Genomic DNA, 7,908 nt, shown 5'->3' on the forward strand with positions numbered 1-7,908 from the left:
CAATCAAACTCTAATGTGAGCCAACGATTCCAGATGTATAGTTTCACATTCTTTTTATGGGCACTAATTTTTCAAAGCTGTTGTGTATTTCATGCTTACAGCGAATCTCAATTCACATTACCTGTGTTTCAGAGGTCAATAGATAGATGCGGCTAGTGGCTGCTGTATTGGACAGTGCCTACTCAGAGCCTTAAAGACACTTGTAAAGACTTTGGTTTTTATTCTGGGTGGTAATAAAGGAGTTGTGTAGAATGGCTTTTAAAATATTTTACAATAGGATCACTCTACTTATATTTTATACTCTAGTGCCTATGTGGAGAACAGACTAAAGTAGAAAAGAATACAATCAGGAAAGCATTATTCAATTACTTTAATAAAACATTACTGAAGCAACTCCATACCTTTGAGATAGAAGAAAAACAAACATCTTTTTCTTCTTTTCACACAGTGTCTACACCTCTTTTTCATTTGCACTAAGTATAAGTCTTGGAAAAGTTTTATTTAATGTGAATTTATTTATTGAGATTGCTGAACTTACTTATTTGGTATTTAGCAGTCAATAAAGCAATTTTCTCATACTTTAATTTTGAAGATACATAATTTTTAGGGAAGATAATTTTCTGGGCAATCTCTAACAAAGACTAAGTTATTTTTAATTAAAGTAATAAATTCTTGAAAGAATTTAAGAAAAAATGATTTGCATAAAAGATGCATTGAGAGATAAGTTTGTATGGAAACTATCACTGCAGCAGAATAAAGGTAATTACATACCCAAATATATCAACATCTGTATACTATAATTAAGAAGAGAATGCATAAATATAATTGTTATTCTTATCTAAGTAAAAACATTTCAGTAAATAAACTTGTGACCCACTTCATAAATTGCTTCTTCTATTTCATTGGTATGGCAATGCTCTCTTCTTTTCTCACTAAACTTCATGATTCTCCAACTCTAGAATTAACTTAAGACATTCTTTCTTTGATGCAATAATACAAATTGGTTGAAAGTTGAGAATGATGAATTGTCCTGCAGTTTACTTTTGTAGAAATGAAAAGCATACCCTAAAAACATTTTAAGATGCTAATGTATTAACAGATTCAAATTAGATTCAGGAATATCTATAATCATTAACATTATATTTGTCTCTATGAAGATTAATTTCTGCCATTCCCTTTCAATATCTATAAATGCAAAAACGAAAGTCAAGCTTGGATTCATGAACACAATAGATATGGATCTAACAATAGAAAAGCAGTAACAATTAACACCTGAAATTACAATGGTTTACAATGTAGCAAAACTGGTTCCCTATTCACTCCCCACCCCACCAAATCTTTTAACAATTTGAAGTCTGTCTATATTTGCTATTTTTGCATATAAATAGAGCAAAAGCTTTTGAAACTTAAGTATCATCTGGATTCATCTGTCACTCATCCCATCAGGGTTGAGTTGTGTTCCTGGCTTCAGAATGATGTTAATGTCAAACACCTGAGACCAAGTCTGACCCAGCAGAGAGCCCTTTGGCAGACTGCTCTGAGGATACTATACTTAGTGTTTGAACTGATTAAAAAGAGTTAGTCATAACTTTAAAATCACAGAAAAAAAAAGTACAAATGAGTTTAAAGGGGGGAATATCATAGTTTGCTCACTTATGAAAAGTGAAGATAAATATTTAGATAAACCATTCAACATATACATCAATTAGAGGATATAATAGTGTTTAGACTGATACTGACACTTTGATTAAAGGATTTTATTCACCTATATTGAATATCATTTTTTTCTTGACAGACCAAGGCTGAGTTGATTTCATTTGTGTGAAGCAACTGTGGCATCTAGTGGTTAATAATCATAATGGTAATTTAGTTTGTTTCTGAGGGATAAGTTAAGTTATAAATATGTTTTATATTGTCAAGAAATATTATAATCATAGTGATATAGTAAGATATCTATTTGATTATATTTTATTTCTTCAGAAATCAGCACATGATGACATGATCAAGGTAGATGTATTAAAGTACGAAAAGGTAATTTTTTAGAGCAGATTATAAAACCAGCTAAGTTTCAGGACCTAATATTAATCTATATTTAGGTAATCATCATGAGGGTGTTTTAATTTTTTTATACTGACTGGATATTTGATGATGCAAAGATATTATTAATTTTTTTACATATGGTAATGGTATTGATGCTATGATTTTTAAAGGAGCCCTTATATTCAAAAATACATATTAATATATTTATAGATGAAATGGTGTGATGTCTGGGATTCCAAAAATATGGAATAGAGGGTGGGATAAGTGGGTGTTGAGGTGTAAAGTCTGATTGACCAGGTATTAACTAGTAGTAGGCTGGGTGATTACTTTTGGATAAAGTGGAATTATTTGTAATTAAATGTTTAAAAAATACTTCATTTGTTTAAGTTTAGAATATATTCAACATTTATTTTCTATAAATTTAGCTGACTAAGAGAAGGTCCACTTGTCCAAAGGATTAATAAGAAGATCTACTGAGTAGAGAAGGAATCTACTGTTGTCATTTAGGAAAGCGTCAAGAGGTGACCATATCAAAACCAAAACTTCCACCCCTTCCATACCCTTGGCCCAGTCAAGCTTTTAAAAGTAAAGAGGAACTATTTATAATTTGAGAATTTTTTTTCAAGTAGTAACAGTCTATGATTAGGCAGGGAGCAGCAAAATGTTCAGAGTTCCTAATCACTGACCCCAATATATTCTGAAAAAGTTTTTACTTTTAATTTTCTCCTTTCAGTACTCTCTGAAATATTAAAAAGCTCCAATTCAGTATTTTTCCACCTTAGAAAATTTGAAATGGCACATGCTGCTTTCTTCTTTTTATTTAATTTTCAATCCCTGTTGATTACTTGCTTTAACAGAAACATATCACTCACCAATGTAATTTAAAATATTTACTATACATTGAAAAAAGTAAAAACAAGTGAAATTAATCTTACTAATATATTTTGTTTTACTGATATATCTAGTTCTATTAAGCCTAAAACACACTTTTTAAGTAACAAAAAAAAATTGAATTGCAGAATGTTTACAGAATTCATTGTGTTGCTTTGTAAAGAATCAATACATTGTATACTGATATAGAAAATGTAATATATATGTATGCATGTGCCATTGTATCTCTTCATGGCTGTACTAACATTACAAAATAAACATAAAAGGAGAAATTAGGATTCTTTTACATCATCACTATTATTAAGGTTATTTTACTGGGATATAGGAGAATTTAGTTCTCTCTCTCAACTGACTGTCAAGGTGACATGACTTGCAGTAAGCAAATTGAGTAGTCTAAGATTTTATGTCTGTAGTGAGGCAGGTACACTTTATAGTTCATTTTAAGGATAATGCTTTTAAGTCATGCATACAGCATGAATTTTATTTAAGTCCTTAGCAAACTAATAATGATGCAAATTTTTTAATATTCTTGAAAGTGAAGTTATCGTTTTACATAGCATGTTAACATTGGGAGGAAAGAGATTTTTTTTTTTTCTGCTACTCTTCACAATTTTTCTATTGGGTTTGTTTTGTTTTTGCTTTGGGGGGGTTGTATTTTTTGTTTTGTTTTGTTTTGTTTTGTTGGTATTGGGAATTGAACCCAGGGGTGATTACTACTGACTACATACACCAACCCTTTTTATTTTTAATTTCAATTTTAAGACAGTGTCTCTCTAAGTTGCTTAATGTCCTGCTAAATTTCTGAGGCTAGCCTCAAACCTATAATCCTCCAGCCTCAGCCTCCTAAATCTCTGGGATTACAAGTATCTGCCACTATGCCAGGCTTTTGTTAGGTTTTGTAAAATATACTTATTTTCGTAAAATATTTTATTTGTTCATGTTAACATATAATAAGTTTGTAATTTAATATGAATTAACAAATTAATATTTATTTTTTCTAATTTTTAATTTTTCATACAGTAAGTATTTGATATGATCATTAAGTACTAAGCATGTAGAGAGGTCTCAAAAACAAAATATTTGAGAACCTTGGTTAAAGGAAATTCTTTTATTTTTCTTTTCCTTTTACTGGAAGTATCACAAAACATCCTACAGGAATAATCAAAAGTTAGAAGAAGGGGGGATAGGAATGGCAGCAGAATAAAATAGACATTATGATTGCTGTATGTATATAGGTGACTGTATGATCAATGTGATTCTGCAATCTGTACAATCAGAAAAATGAGAAATTATACCCCAATTGATTCAAATGTATGAATTCCTAAGATTATTGTAATGTCATGTGTAGCTAATACAAAAAAAAAAGTTAGAATGCTTAACGTATACGGGAACACTACCCTCATAGTCTGGGATGACATTAATAATATGAGAGTAAATATCTTTGAATTTGTATTTTTAAAACTTTGATTTTTTTTTTAATGTTACTGAAGTCTGAACCCAGAGCATTTAATCTCTGAGCCATATCCCCAGCCCCTTTTATTTTTTATTTTGAGACAGGGCTTCACTAAGATGCTTAGGGTCTTGCTAAGGAGCTGAGGTTGCCTTTGAACTTGTGATCCTTCTGCCTCAGCCTCCCAAATCACTTGAAATGGTTTTAAGTACACTATGTCTCCTGGTTTTAGATCCATATCTATCATGGTCTAGGAATCCAAGTTTGACTTTTGTTTTGTTTCATTTTTGCATCTATGACTATTGAAAGGAACTGGCAGAAAGACTATTGAAAGGAAATTAATCTTCAGAGAGACAAATATAATGTAAATCATTCCAGATATTTCTGAGTCTAATTTGAATCTGGTTATAAATTAGCATCTTAAAACTCATTTAGTCAATGCTTTCATTTCTACAAAAGTAATCTGCAAAACAATTCATCATTTTCAATTTCCAACCAATTTGTATTATTGTACCCAAGAAAGAATGTCAAGTTAATTCTAGAGTTGGAGAATCATACAATTTAGTGAGGGAAGAAGAGAGGATTGCCATACCAATAAAAATGAAGGAACAATTATTTGGCCTTGACACCAATTGGAGCTCTAGGAAGAGAGGGAATACTAAATCCAGATAAAATTGTTTGAACTAATTGAAAAAGAAAAAACTGATTCTTATAAATGAAATTCCAGAGGAATTTACAGGTGGTCAGCGTTTGAAAATTGCTACAATACTCTTGCATGAAATTAAAAATATGGGACAGGAAGGAGGAAGGTGATAATTTCTCTCACTGGCCCCTTGACCTTACCTTTGAATCTGTATTAGGCAAAGAAGACCAGAAGAAAAGCTTCAAATGAAGAATTGGGGCAAGTTAACCTCTTAGCTATGCAATTTCTCACTGGTGCTTTTTTTCATCTCCCATCTGGGAATAAAGGGAATGGAAAGGACACATGGCTGAGGCACACCCAAGGAATAAGTGAGGGGTGGAGCATGACATTCCTAAGGCCAAGGCTACAGTCCTGCTCACCACACCCTCCATTCTACACCATGCTTTTTTCTCCAGATTGCATTTCAGATATTCACCTTTACAGAAAAGCAGACAGGAATAGTAACAGTGCCATCTGAATCAGATTAAAATTAAATTTAGATTTTAGTATTAGTAGCACAGAATTGGGACTCCAGGACATGGTATAGTCATCAGGGTCGGCTCAAACCTGCTTGAACACATGATGTGGGACCCAACTGGCCATGATAGCTTATATGTAACTAAAGTGTTGGCACTAAGGACAGTGCTTCTCCAAGTGATATCCTCAGAATGCCTACATAAGTATTGCTAATGCTGTATTGTGGCCTAACCATTCATCATATACCCGATTCCCAGTGAATCATAATCTATGAGGGTGGGGGTCAGGAATTCATATTTATAACAAGACACATGATTCTTAAGGAGACTAAAGTTTGTGAACCACTGTCCAAATATTCCTTGATAACTGGGATAACCCAAATTCCTTACACATTAAATTAAACAAATTAACATAAAATGCCATTATACTCCTCTGACCTTTCCCCATATTAAAAAATAAATAAAATAAATAAAACAATAGGATGGATGTCTAAATCCAAGGTTCTCCAGTCCCAAATGATAGGAAGAATGTTCATTCATTTTTTTTTCCAGCTTGAATGTATGTATACTTCTTTGCATCATAGTTTGGGCTACTGAAGAGGCTGAGCTTGAGACAAGAATTTAAGAATAAGTAGCTATTTGGGAACATTGGTAGAAGAATGAGAGAGTGAAAAAAGGAAGACAGGGGAAGAAAAGTAACAAGTAAAGAGCAAATTCTGAAGCCTGTTATCACTGTAAATAACTGGAGTTTTATTCCACTTGGAATAGTCCCATAGTCAATGTAGGCCACAGCCTTTAGGCTTATCTCACTGAAGGAAAAAGAAGTTGAGGTATTTATACAAAAACTTATGTCCATGGAACCAAAATCATTTGTTGAACAAAAGATAGCCTTTTTAACAAATGGCAAAACTGAAAATCTATATGTAAAAGAATGAAACTTGACCTCTATCTCTCACCCTACACAAAAGTCAAATCAAAGTGGATCAAAGACCTAGGAATTAGACCTAAACTGTGCAACTGCTTAAAGAAAATAGAGGGCCAGACCTCCAATGTACACTGTCTTCCTTAACAAGAGTCCTAAAGCTCAAGAAATAAAACCAAGAATCAATAAGTGGGATGGCATCAAATTAAAAATTTTCATACAACAAAGGAAATGATTAAGCATATGAAAAGAGAGCCTACCGAATGGGAGAAAATCTTTGCCAGTTACTCCTCTGACAGGGGATTAAATATTTAGAATATATAAAGAACTCAAAAAACCCAATGCCAAAAAGCTAAATTACCCAATCAATAAGGGGGCAAAACACATAAACAATCAGTCACTTCTCCAAAGAAGAAATAAACATATGAATAAACATATGAAAAAAAAAAGGTTTAACTTCTTTAGCCATCAGGGAAATGAAAATTAAAATTACATTGAAATTTCATCTGACTCCAATCAAAATGGCAATTATCAAAAATATATGGCTGGGGATATAGCTTAACTTGTAGAGTGCTTGTCTCACATGCACAAGGCCCTGGGTTAAATTCCCAGCATCACAAAAAATAAATAAGAATACAAATAATAATAAATGATGGTGAGGATGTGGGGGAAAAGGTATGCTCATACATTTTTGTTGGAACTATGAACTGGTACAACAACTCTGGAAAGCAGTATGGAGATCCCTCAAAAAAATGAGGAATGGAACCGCCATATGGCCCAGCTATTCCACTCCTTAGTAATAATCCAAAAGAACCAAAATCAGCATACATCAGTGATTCAGCCAAATCAATGATAATAGCAGTGCAACTCAACAATAACCAGGTTATGGAACAGCCCAGGGAACCCTTAATAGATGAATTCATTAAGAAAGTGTGGTATGTGTACACGATGGATTTTTACTCAGTCATAAAGAAGAATGAAATTATGGCATTTGCTGGTAAATAGATGGAAATGCAAAACATCATGCTAAGTAAATAAGCCGGACTTAGAAAGTCAAGGATTGAGTATTTTCTCTCACATGCAGAAGCTAGAACAAAAAAGTAAAGGAAAAAGTGGCGGGAATCAGATATCATAAGGATAAAGGGAAGATCAGTGGAAAAGGAGACTGAGGGGGAGAGAGGAGCAACAGGAAAGGAGAAGAAACACAGAACGAACTTGACAAAATTACACTATGGGCATATGTAAATATACCACAGTGGATTCCACCTCTTTGTATATCTGTACGTATCTGTGTTTATGTTAAAATGAACCCATTATATATAACTGTAATGCACTAATAAAAGCATTTAAAACAAAAACATGTCAGTCATTACTTAAGGGCTGTTCCCAGGGCACACTGGTTCCCCAACACTTCCAGCCTGCCTCTTGAACAGAGTGCACTCCAGCT

The sequence above is a fragment of the Ictidomys tridecemlineatus genome, chromosome 1 (assembly GCF_052094955.1).
Source record: "Ictidomys tridecemlineatus isolate mIctTri1 chromosome 1, mIctTri1.hap1, whole genome shotgun sequence".
In the NCBI taxonomy this organism is placed as follows: domain Eukaryota; kingdom Metazoa; phylum Chordata; class Mammalia; order Rodentia; family Sciuridae; genus Ictidomys; species Ictidomys tridecemlineatus.